Below are 12129 nucleotides of genomic sequence, written 5' to 3' on the forward strand. Positions count from 1 at the left end.
AGAAAAATATAGAGGCTTTTGAGTAAATAATTTTATCGTGCACTCATATCTGAACTAGTGGAATATATAGCCACAGACGTTAGCAAAACTTGTTGAATCTTTGAGCCATACAGATTATTATCTAATTTTTTCTATAATATATTCTCTAGCCAATATTTTCCTTTTTCACCATTTCATTATAACTCTCGTGTATCACTGGTCACCTTCACTTCTCTTCTTAATGCTCTACTGAAGCCACCAAAGTAAACTCAGCAACTTATCATAAAACTTGATGAAAATCGCTTATAGTGCTCTACTAAAGTCACAGTACAACTCCTGCTGCTACCATATCACAAATCTCTAGTTCTTTAAAGATGTAGATCACCTCTTTAAGGTTAACATATAGAATTCCTCTCTAATCTATAGTGATATATCTTCCAAAACCAGAAACTCTTCTATATAACTAAAACGTTGCAATATGATGACAGATTAGGTTTGAGTTTAGAAACTATCATTTAATCTAATCTAAATAGAATATCAAAATATGTTTAGATTTGAACATTTTATAAAGAAATTTGAGCATAAATCTAATGGTATGATTTAAAAATGATTTTTTTCTTGATTTTTATGAGGGAATTCAAGCACCACATATCAATATTTCATACAACAACAACATGCCTTTATCCCAATACATGAGGTCAGCTACATGAATTCTTTTTCTCCGTTGTGTCCTATTAAGAATCAAATTCTCATTTAAATTTAATAAAAAAATGTTTTTCCTAATACTTTCTAACTATGTTTTTTTAGTTCTCCCCTACCTTTCCTAACATATTTTAGGTCTAATTAATGTATTTACTCTCCTAACCGGGTCATTGCGGATGATATTCTTCTTGTTGATAAGACTAGAGACTAGAGAGGAAGTTGAAGGATAACCTAAATTATGGAGGTCAATCTTAGAGTCTAAAGGTTTATGTTTGAATAGATTTAAAACTGAATATATGCACTGTAATTTTAGTAGTAATAGATCAAGTGGAAGGATTGTGACTTTGGGCGATCAAATCATTTATACGTTTTAAATATCTTGTGTCTATTATTCAGAGTGATGGTGAAATAAATGGGGATATTATTAGTAGAATTCAAATTGGATGGTTGAAGCGGATAAATGCATCAGGTTTGTTGCACAATAGAAAACTCCCCTTCAAACAGGAAAATTATATGAGATGGTGGTGAGACCTGCAATACTTTATGGTGTAGAATGTTGGCCAATAAAAGAGAAACATAATATTAAGCTAACTGTTGTAGAGATGATGATGCTTAGGTGTATGAGTGGCTTTACTCTTAGAGACAGGATATGAAATGAGCAAATACATTAAAAGGTTGGAGTAACTCTAATGGAAGATAAGATTAGAGAGAGTAGTTGTTAGGCCGATTTCTACTGAACTGACCCAGCCAGCCCAAAGCATTGGGTCGGTTCTTGCAGAAGGCGGACCAAGCCCAATCCACCCCCTAGGGATTGCCTCCCAAACCCCTAGTGGACCCCATTAGGAAAATCAATATGGAGGGGGCAGCTAGGGTTGGAGGAAAAGTTTGAATGAAGTATTTGAATTTATGTATTAAATAGGAATAGATGTTTAGGGTTATGGTTATACTTTGTTTTGTGGTTGATTTCAGAGTTCTTGTTCTTGGTGTCTTGGGCCCTAGATTCATTAGGAATTGGGAGAGAATGAACCTCCTCTTGATCTAGAGAGGGGAGCCAAGAGCAGCAGTTCAGGAGACTCTTACAGGATGACTACCACTCTTCTAGCACCCAAGTGTCTTGCAACAGGCGGTTTTCGTGATATCACCAGGGAGAAGCCAGTAGGAGTGAGTGGGGGAAATTTCAAAAGACTGACGAAGAGGGAGAAACAGGAGAAGAGGGCGAAGAGATTATGCTTCAGGTGTGATGAGAAGTATACTCCATTCAAGTATTTCCTATCAGTCATCTTAGATGGTTTGGTCACATAAAACGGCGGCCTCCTGATGACCTAGTTAGGAAAGTAGATGTATCAAATTTGACTTATGTTAACGAAGGTAGAGATAGACCTAATAAACTTGGTTAGAAAATATTAGAAATGACTTTTTTATTAGATTCAAATGAGAATTATACTCTTAGTAGAACAAAATGGAGAAAAAATGTTTCATGTAGCTGACCCCACAGTGGATAAAGGCTTGATGTTGTTGTTTGATATTATAGTAGTATGAGATGAGGTATGTGAACTATTATTATGAAAATATTTTTGGGTGATTAGTTGTCTTGTAATTATATACATATGAGGTAAATGAAGTGAATGCTCTATTTTATGTGGCATGAAGATAGTTGTAAGGATTGAATTATAAATGCTGAGGAAATGTATGGTTTCTCCAGTGCACCCTACATGGTTTGGTGAGGGGCGTCGTGGAGTGTGGCATTAATTAAGCAACAAGTATCAATGTGACACCTTAAGTACAATATAAGAGTATTCCATAAACCAAACAGTTAAATAGAAAAGCCATAAGAAATTATGGATTCATATAGTAGCCTGCAACATGTAAATGACGATGAAGTTGAAGCTCCAACAATTCATAAATAATATTTCATATTTCCCTATAGCTACCCTCTTCTCCTCCAAAATTATGGGTAATCTGCTCTTTTAACTCCATCCATTACATAATATATAAAATCCATTGCAGGCTTCTTCTTAGTGTCAATCATCCTCAATACTTGCACTAATAGCCTAGTTGTTATAGCATATAGTACACTCTACCACAATCTATAGTGTCAGTATACTTTTCTTAACCTCTTTTCTCTCAACTTTTCTTTCCCAAGCGTAACTCAACCACTGGGTCAAAATATAGCTTCCAAAGATACCATTACCTCTAATAGATTTTGCAATGTCAGATAAGTTAAGGCAAATCTTGTTGCAACATACCTTAGGATCTTATTCTTTGAGAATTTTCTCATCTTTGCTAAAACACAAAAATAATTATATAAATTTACTAATATTCTTAGCTTTAGTTAATGCATTCTTATGTTATAGCAGCTCCCCAAGTCTCTCAAGCATCAAATCTATATGTGACACATAGTGTCCAACATAAGTACCACTTTTTCATCAATTTTATGTCTATGCCTTTTAAGCAATGGCACTATCTATCACTACTTGAACCACCAAATGCTTCCCTATCTCCTCAACCATGTTAAGTAATCTAAAACAATACTAATCATCATTCACCTGATCAAATGCCTCAATCAACTTCATAAAAACTATCATATAGATTATTTATCACTATATTAATAAAAAATTTATTCTTTATATATGACCATCTATCATATATGATAGTAACCACTATCTAGCTCCAAGTCCACTAAATTTTTTTAATGCTTTTTTCAGGGGCCAGTACCTCCTTCAAAATCCATGTTCTCAAAATATATGTGGACAAAGGTTTCAAGCCGTGACCAAATGCTCTAATGGAACGTATTATTTTCTAATAGGACGAGAAGGTTGCAACATTAAATAAGATAGGTGGAGGAATACTTAAGGAAGAAAAAAAGTTGGGAAATAAGAAGATGGAAAAGGAGGTGGCAATGGCATCAGGCTCATTAGGGCATGTTGGAAGCACAGGAAGGGGGCTTGGTAGAACGCAACTGGACGAGCACACACACGCAATTCTTCGCGAAGTCGCAATTTTGACCATAGGGTGTGTGCATGTGAAGTAAAATATGGTTTTAATATTTTGTTACTTTTAATAAAAAATAATAATTTAACTCTTGAGGCATATGCCTCAAGCTGAAGAGTCAAGGCATACGTCTCATAAGAATGACTTAAAGGCATGCATCTCCATGTGTTTTTTTTTTATCTTTTTTGCTTATAATTGCACTTAGGCGTGTCTTGTATTGCGTAATTTTAAACAATATATGATATAACATGTAAACAAATAAAACAATAAAAGATGGGAAAAAACACCATTGACATGAATTGCCAAAAAATTTAAATATAAAATGAGTAATCAAAGCATGTAATTTAGATTTTTTTGAAATTAAAAAACATCACATTATAAAGTATAATATCATATGTATCACATAACAAGCTTAAAATCCAAATACTCATTATAAAAATAGTGTGTCGCTAATTCAAAATAGTGCATGCTATTTGCGCTATGAAAGAGCAATAGCACTTGATGCAAACTACAAATAACGCTTGCAAATTTTTTTAAAGAATTTTAATTTTAAAATTCTAATTTATAAAATATATCATTTAATATATAAAGATATCTACAAAATTAAAATGCCTAACCTTAATACTAAATCAGCACCCACATTCATAAGATAGAGTCGACATACACACAAAAGTGTTTGGAAAAGAGATTTGCACATACAAGGTTCGATCGAGAGATGCAGGCTTTAATCGAGAGGTTTTGGCTTGGAATGGAGGTTACGAATGTTACTAGGCTTTGATCGGAGGCTCCTACACACCTGAATGAAAGAACTGGCATGCACACGAAAGAGCTCAAAAGGAGTCGCATGTATAGGCTTTTTTGATCGAGAGGTGTTGGCTAGGATCAAAAGCTATGGAGGTTCCTAGGCTTCAATCGAAGGTTCCTACATGCATCAATCATGACGATGGAGGCAACTATAGCGTTCGAAGGTAACCTACAATGTTAATAAGGTTACTGAGGCTTCATTTGATTACATCAGAGGTTCCTACAAGCTTCGATCATAATGATCGCAAGTCGCAACTTTGGAGGATACCTATATAGTTACGAAGGTTCCTAGAGGCTTTAATTAGTTCAATCAGAGGTTCTTCCATAGTTCGATCATGCCAGTCATGATTCCAGAGGCAACCTGCAGCATTTAGAGCTTTTCTACAATGAGCGCAATCAAGTCAAACAAGTTGGCAACAACATCTTCAAGAGAGGCTGTGGGCTCCAAAAATTCGGCCCCGGCCTCCACGCCGCGTTGATTGTTTTTATTGTTTTTGTCTTCGACGAGGGATTTTTAACGAACTAAGTTCCGGGGTAAATTTTGGAGGCAGATGAGTTTGTAGATAAGACACTACCCAGAAATTTCTCCCTCATTTTACGAGGACTTTATGATCTAAGTTCTTGTTTCCTATAGGCGCAAGCCCCTATAGTTAATTACCCCTCCCAATAACGAGAGACAACTTTCGATTAAGGCTAGTCGTTAATCAGATACATAGAGATACGTGTTATCTGGCATATAGTAGCAGCAATAGGATTTATGATTTGAGAATTTAGAAATTTGGGAGCTTGGGTTGAGATATTTGAGGATTTGATATTTAAAATTGAAAATTGCACCATCTTGCACTTGAAGCGGATGGTGGGGGAATGGATGATGGACCCGATCAAGATCCTATAGTTCCGTCGTCCCGGGCCATCGTGGTCCCTGGTCTACTTAGTCAAAGGAGGTAGTCGACCCAACCTGACAGAAGGATCCTTGTCGGCAGTCATGGGTTGCTTCGTCCAAGGGGACCTTATAGACCTGGGGTGGATATTTGCCTAAGGGGACAAATTTGAATCCACCTTAACTAACAGAGAGCTTTGTGCACTATCGATCATATCCTACTGATTTATATCTCAAGGATTTAATGTCAATAAGGAGCGTATTGGCTCTGGCCATAACCAGTATTTCGTGGTGTCATTTGGCGGCAAAACCACTCGATTCAGAGGGCCCCAGGTCATAACTATTTATCCTGCGGTGCCATTTGACGGTAAAACCACTGGTTAAAGGACACGTACCACGTCCTTATTGGTAGGAGATTGTTTGAGAATGGATCCTAGTGATATCTTCGACTAGGCATTTTGCTCTTTGTGAGCCGAAGTAATATTTTAATTTTTCCACCTCGACAAACTATTGCGGATGATGAATGAAGTTTGTTTTAAGTGTTTATGGATGAATTTTTGAATTTTAAATATCTGGAAGTTTGGGATTTTTGTAGTAGTTGAGTGGAGTTTTAGATTTTGACTGGACTTGTGGGAGGTATTTTGAAAATATTTGTGAACCCCTCCGGTTGAGATAAACATTAAACACGGCCATCATCAGGGCGTTGGGGATCATTTCTCTTTGTTGATTGAACCCTGTCAACTCGACCAAGCTATTGACCGAGGATCGGGTTTTTAGTAGGCTTTGTGCCTTTATTAGTGAATTCTCATTGTTATAGGCCTTGAAGGCCTAATATGAATGTATTAAAACAAATACACCGGTCGCCACAACTGTGTATATGTTTAAAAGTTTGAACCCTGTCGATTCCTATTGATCTGTATAGAAGGATCGGGTTCAAACTTGAATTTACTTATCGACCCGCGCAGCATTCCTAGACGTCACGTGTGTACTACTAATAACACGCTCGCCGGGGCCCTTGTGGGTTTTATGATTGCTTTTACCCTTTTAGTGTACCTATGTGTATAAAAACTACAGTGCACGTGCAGAGGTATTTTGTAATATTTGTAAACGTCTTATGTCCGATTGCAAGGATGTTGCGGGTCCGGTCGCGTGTTGTAGTAGCTTATGGATTGATTTGTTTGCTTCCTTGTACAGGTAGACTGTCGCGTACTACTTGTTTTCTACAGGTGGATAGTTGTGCACTAACGAGTCTCCTGCTTTCGATTATAGATGCTTGTAAATGAATCACTGTGTGCCTAATGGACCTTCTACAGTTACTTGTGGGCACACTATAATTTCTTCTAACATCTATGATCTTTCATCAGTGTTTGCACATAGATGTAATAAGAGCTATCATGCTTTCTTGCATAAAGGTCAAGCTCTTTCTCCCATGACCTTTCTTACTAAAAGATCACATTATACTTGCAATATGTATGATGAACTTGGTAATATACGTGGTGATGCTTTCTTGCGAACCCACTATCATATGTATCAATTTATTTTATTTGCAAGAGGACAATCATATTCGCTCATATGATTGATATACACATCAACCCTCATCATCTTTATATGGTATATAAGATGTTCTTTTGGATGCATTTGAATGTTCACAACTTTTGACATCTTCATTTGGATCTTGCATGATGATTTAAAGGTAGGTTATCACATCTCCTACAATTCATGTTTGTTGTAGTCTGATGTATTAATTCATGTATATATAATTGTATGCTCAAGATTTATTCATTGAACCTCTCCATTTTGATTGCCCATTCATTGAACAAAAGTCTTATTCCATATGCTTCAAGTATTCTAGCATTTATTTAAATTCCTTTGAGTCACCTTCTAACATTTGCATGATTGCAAATAATTGAATTTAAGGCCCAATTTCTTGTGACTGCTAATTTTGTTGTATATTCAAGTTGTTCAAATAAGCTCAAAACCCTTTGCACTTCGTTCAAATCCGGATTCGAATTCTCTTGCATATGATTCAAGATCTTGTGATTGTTCAAGTTCAATCCTTCTTGATCAGACTTGATTCAAGTCTTTTGTTCACTCAAGTTTGATTTGAGTTCAAATTGTTCATGTCATATCAAGTTTAAGTTCAAGTTCAAGTGCATTTAGTTCAAATCAAGTCCTTGCTTGTGTTCAAGTAGCAAGCTCAAGTCATATGTCTTCTGTAGTCCTTGTAGAGTTTAAGTCCGAGCTCAAAAATGAGTACAATCAAGTTCAGTTCAAGCTTCGTTGTCTTTCAAGTTCATTATTGATCAAGTTTGAATCAAGTTCTCGTTCCTTACAACATCACTTGATTAAGTTTTGATTTAAGCTTGATTTTGCCTTAAATTATGCCCAAGTTAAGTTCATTTGATGTCCTAATAAAGTCGACTGTCCGTTCTAAGTCCTTGTCCTTTTTAGACAAAATTTCGGCAACCTCCCGGCGTCTCCCCTGTTAAGGGGAAAAAATCAAGAGGCCGCCTACCCGCCACGTCAACAAAGACGTGCACAGTTAATGTTTGTGAGACACAGCGGCGATATTTTTTTATTTTTTCATCCACCACGCCAACAAAAGCATGCATAGGGTTTTAAAAGTAACTTTTTTTTAAAAAAAAGCAATTTTGCTTTCCCCCCGCTCGGGGGTACTTATGAGTGACCCCGCCTCGCCGTAGGTGCCGCACCGGGATCCCATCCCACCACGCGCAATAAAGGCGTTCGTGGGCGGTTTTCTAGTCCGCCACGAACATTGAAGTACGATTTTGAGTTGATTACCTGCCTCGTCGTAGACGCCGCAACGGGGTCCCATCCTACCACGCGCAATAAAGATGTGCATTGGCAATTTTTTGGTCGGCCACAAACTTCGAGAACGACAATCTGAGTTTGGAAAAAATCGTACCTTCGCGGGGTTGTCGGTGTTAGCACGTGGATCGAGGAGTTACTCGCCTACCTCGTCGTAGGTGTCGCACCAGGTTCCCTCCTTCCACGCTCAACAAAGGCGTGCATATATGGTTTGCCGACCCGACATGCATGCCGAGGTAAGAGAGGATTTTTTTTTCTTCTTTTTTTTTAAATTATAATTAATAGCAATAAATAATAATTAATAACTTAATTATAATTTTTAAAAAATTTATTATAAATAAAATAATTAACTATAATTAATGATAAATAATTATAAATCTCTCTCTCTCTCTCTCTCTCTCTCTCTCTCTCTCTCTCTCTCTCTCTCCCTCCCTCCCTCTCTCTCTCTGTTTCTCCCTGAGCCGAAGAAGCAAGGGGGTCAGGAGCTTGCGGGAGAGGGATGGAGGTCGTGGGATTTGCGAATGGGGAGCAGTACCGAATGAGCCGAGCTTCGTTCGTGTCTTATAGATGCGAATGGGGTAACGATCGAGGCTGGATTCACGAGAGGCGACGTGAGCGGCGCCGAAGGAACAGTGCCTCAGCGGGATTTGAGCCAGATTTTCAGAATTTCAGCCGGGATTTCGGGTAGATATCGTGGACCCGATGGATTACAGCAGGTATGCATTTCGTTTTCATTTTCTTTGGGTATTATACGGAGGTCAACAGAGGCATTATTTTTTCGATTTTTTCAATTGATCAATTGATAAAAAATTCGAAGTTTTCTACTCATAATTTATCACTTACTCTTGTTAGATTTACAATGGTTTGCTTTCCTTTTTTGTGTCGTTCTTTTGTTATGATTTATTTGTAGAAAGGTGTTAGATTGACCGGAAATGAAAGTAGTGTAACGGTAAAGGGCTTAGAAGCTAATCGTTATGTTAGACCGGTCCAGAGAGTACCGATCCAGCCGGCCCAATCCATTGGGCCGGCTCTGTTCGTTTGCGGAAGAAGAAGGCGGGCGGAAACAACAGGGAGCCAGAAACCGCAAGGAGGCAATCGGGTGGGGTCCACTTGCTTTTCAAATTGAATCTTGGAGACAAAAGGAGTGGAAGTAAGGGCAATTAGGTCCTTTTATGTTATTTTTGAATTTTATGCTTTTAAGTAGGGAGAAAAGGATAGATTAGGGTTATGTTGAATTTGCTTGAAGTTTTTTTTGTTCTTCTTTGGTGGCTAGGCTCTAGATCGAATTCTAGAAATTGGGAGAGTGCGATCCTCCTCTCGAATAGAGGATCGTTGTATCTTTGCTATTTTCCTTGCATCTACTAGTAAAATACAAGCTTTTTCTCCACTATTTCTCTAAGATTTGCTATTTTTTCCACTGTTTTGTGACAATTCCTGCTGTGGACAGCAGGTTCTCACTGTTTCTTGCGTCGAAAGTGGTTAGGAAATACTTGAAATCAAGTATTTCCTATCAAATTGGTATCAGAGCAAGTCTTGGGACCAATCGTGGGCTGTTTTTGACAAATTTCAGCGGCTGAAATTTGTGCCGGCGAAGAGGAAATTGCTGAAATTTTTTTCAGATCTAGAGATCGTCACCAAATTTTCAAGCCGTAAGAGATGGCGGCTAACAAGGTGGACGCTTTGGAGAAGCGAATTGAAGGGGAAATAAATCAAATCAAGGAGACCGTGGAGGAACGAATGTCTTCCATGGAGGGGAAAGTGGCCGATCTACGAGAAATGATGAAGAAGATGTTGGAGTTTCAAACCCAATCAGCGGCATCTGATGCAAAAGGGCCAGCGGCGAAGTACACCAACTCTGAAATCCATCGGGAGGAAGAGGAGGTGGAAATCGTGGAAGAAAGTAGGGGAAGGCCTCATTTGGAGCCTTTCTAGAGGGAGGAGAGAGGAGGAAGATATGGGGAAAGGCAAGGCTACGGAGGCGTGGAACCAAGATGTGCTGGTTGGGAGCATCGGGATGGTTATCATGGGCGTCGGGAAGCGGTGTTTGAAGATCGGAGAGGGGATTTTGAAGGGGGTTTGGGACAGGGCAGAGCAAGGGAAGATCGGGAGACATGGGGGGGGGGGTTCCAGGCACATGGGAGAGGGCAAACTATGGAGGTTAAAGGGGGAATGGCGGGGATCGGAAGGTAAGGAAATTGAAAATGCTCATTTTTGAAGGGGAGGATGCCTATGGGTGGATCTACAAAGTGGAGAGGTACTTTGCTGTTAACGGATTGACGAAGGAGGAAAAGTTATCGGCAGCAGGTTTGTGTTTGGAAGGGAAGACACTCTCTTGGTACCAGTGGAGAGATCAGAGGAGACCTATCCGGAGCTGGGGAGAATTCAAGGACAGTTTGTTAGAGCGTTTCCAAACCGATCAGGAAGGAGACTTCTACGAGCAGTTCTTTGCCCTAGTATAGGAGGGGTCTGTGGCAGACTATCGAGAGAGGTTTGAACATTTGACCAACAGGGTGGACCGCTTGTCCGAGACGGTGCTGGAGGGAAATTTTATGAAGGGGTTAAAGGCTGAGGTGCGAGCAGCGGTGAAGGTCCTGATGCCCAGGGACCTAGGGGAGGCCATGAAGCTTTCACAATTGGTCCAAAATCAAAAGAACTTGGAGAAGGGAGCGAGGAGTAGTAGTAGCTCAGGAGGCACTTACAGGTGGACGACTACCCACCTAGCCACCAAGGGAGCTTTCCCAGGAGGGATGAAAGAAATTCCAAAGGAAAAAGCAACAGGAGGAAATGGGGACAGTTCAAGAGGCTCACTAACAAGGAAATGTAAGAGAAGAGAACGAAAGGGCTGTGTTTCCGATGTGATGAAAAATACATGCCAGGGCACAAGTGCAAGGATCGAACTCTTCAAGTTCTCCTCATTTGTGAAGACGAGGAAGACGAAGAGGGTGGGGGAAGCGATTCAGAGGTGGAGGAGGAAAAGATGCATTTGGATGTGGCAGAAGTCTCTCTCAACTCTGTAGTGGGATTCACTCTGAGTCACACTATGAAGGTGAAGGAAGAGATAGCTGATCGTGGAGTTGTGGTGTTGATTGATAGTGGGGCGACCCACAATTTCATTTCCACCCAGATTGTGGAGCTGCTGGGGATGAAGTTAGTGGATACTAGAGGCTATGAGGTGATAATGGGCACTGGGAAGGTAGAAATGTGAAGAGGAATCTGCAAATGAGTGGTACTGAAAATCCAAGGCATACAAGTGAACGAAGACTTCCTTCCCCTATAACAGGGGAGTACGGATGTCATCCTAGGGATGAAGTGGTTGCAGACTTTGGTGGAAACCAAAATCAATTGGGGCAAACTGCGGATGGAGTTGGTGAAGGGTGGAAGGAAAATGGTGATTCAAGGGGATGCAGGATTGACCAAGGCAGGGGTTTCTCTTAAATACCTAATCAAAACAATTCAGGAGGAGGGGGAAGGCTACTTGGTGGAATTACACCGACTAGAGGGAGTGAGTGTGGAGGATGTGGGAGACATACCCCTCTCTGTGCAGCCCTTGATCCAGAAGTTCGAGGAGGTTTTTCAACCCCTTATAGGGTTGCCACCACCAAGGGAGCAGGAGCACGCCATCACATTAAGGGAGGGAGTGTCGCCGGTCAGCGTGCGACCTTACCGTTACCCTCAGTTTCAAAAGGATGAAATAGAAAAGTTGATCAGAGAAATGCTGGAAGCAGGGATCATCAGGCCCAGCATCAGCCCGTTCTCTAGTCATGTTCTATTGGTAAAGAAGAATGATGGCAGTTGGCGGTTTTGTGTAGACTACCGCGCACTCAACAAGGAAACGGTACCTGATAAGTTTCCCATACCAGTGATTGACGAATTGTTGGATGAATTGAGTGGAACGGTGATTTTCAGCAAGATCGACCTGAAATCTGGATATCATCAGATTCGAA

The sequence above is a fragment of the Dendrobium catenatum genome, unplaced genomic scaffold, assembly GCF_001605985.2.
Source record: "Dendrobium catenatum unplaced genomic scaffold, ASM160598v2 fragScaff_scaffold_133, whole genome shotgun sequence".
Classification (NCBI taxonomy): Eukaryota; Viridiplantae; Streptophyta; class Magnoliopsida; order Asparagales; family Orchidaceae; genus Dendrobium; species Dendrobium catenatum.